This window comes from Phocoena phocoena, chromosome 4, assembly GCF_963924675.1.
Source record: "Phocoena phocoena chromosome 4, mPhoPho1.1, whole genome shotgun sequence".
Classification (NCBI taxonomy): Eukaryota; Metazoa; Chordata; class Mammalia; order Artiodactyla; family Phocoenidae; genus Phocoena; species Phocoena phocoena.
The window spans coordinates 127,131,865-127,133,072 of NC_089222.1; the positions used below are offsets into that span (position 1 = coordinate 127,131,865).

Consider the following 1,208-nt stretch of genomic DNA (forward strand, 5'->3'; position numbering starts at 1 on the left):
GAAATAAATTAGACAATTTTTTCTTCAATTAAGTGGCTCCGTGTTTTCATGTGTAATAAGTGCAAACATTAAAACAGTGATATAAACAATTTTTCTAGTTAAGGAGTTTTTTCAAGCAAAGAAATAGCAACCTGCATAGTACCATAGGCAATATTATTACTTTCTTACACTTTTGCAAGTTAGAATCACAACAGAAATAATGTTTTTGTTTCAGTATTTATGTTCTTAAAGTTGAAGCCTGATTAAGTCAGAAAATGAATCAAATTTGCAAATTATTTTCAGCTGTGCAATCTGGTTATTTAAGAGTCTATGAATAAACAAATCTGTGGCTCTACCTAAAACAGTAAATAAATCCTTGATATATTATGCTATTAAAACTGCAATATGGGGAATAAAGTCTAATCCTTAATATCAGACACTGAAACTCATAATAAAATAATTTTCTCCAGTAGCAATATGGTTATAATTACAATAGTATTAATAATGCATGTTAACAGAAAAAGACTGTTCCCTAGCAGTAGCCTCTACTTTAGGTTGGATGGAATTTTTTTGTCATTAAAAGGCAAATAATTCATTATTCAGATGAATAACATCATAAATTCAAGTTGTAGAAAGATATTTTACTTAAAACTATTCACTTCTCCAACAACTAAGGATTAGTAAATTTTAGTATATCCATTTTGAAACATTATAAAATTAGAAGTTATTGTTACAATATACATAAGTGTTAAGTGATTTGAGTAATGTTTATTCTTTCTTTTTAAATAAAAACAGCTCTCTCTGCTCTTCTCTGCCATCCTATGAGCAGTTGCATTTGCTCCTTGCCATGTCTTGTCATAAGGCTCTCAGGGTCAAGAGATTCCTGGCCAAGAAATGAAAGAAGAATTGCTCCATTCCCCAATGGATTCGAATGAAAACTGGTAATAACATCAGGTACAACTCCAAGAGAAGACAATGGAGAAGAACCAAGCTGGGTCTATAAGGAGCCCTATGTGAGGTGGCACATACATTTATTCTCTGTCAGAGTCACTTAAGTCTTACCATACCACTCTGAAAACATCACTACTATCTGAACAGCTGGATGTGTTTTATTGGGAAAATGATTTTTCTCTTTGTGTCAGTGTTTCTACACTAGTGCTTTGGCTCAGTAATAAATAAGTGAGAGCTTTGTTGGAAAAAAATAAAAACAATATGAAAATTTCATATTC

At 31.3% G+C, this 1,208-nt stretch overlaps 1 pseudogene; it reads left to right on the forward strand.

The window, feature by feature from the left end:
- The first annotated feature begins 826 nt into the window (after positions 1–826).
- On the forward strand, positions 827–982 carry LOC136122864 (large ribosomal subunit protein eL39-like; annotated as a pseudogene).
- The last annotated feature ends 226 nt before the right edge of the window (positions 983–1,208 follow it).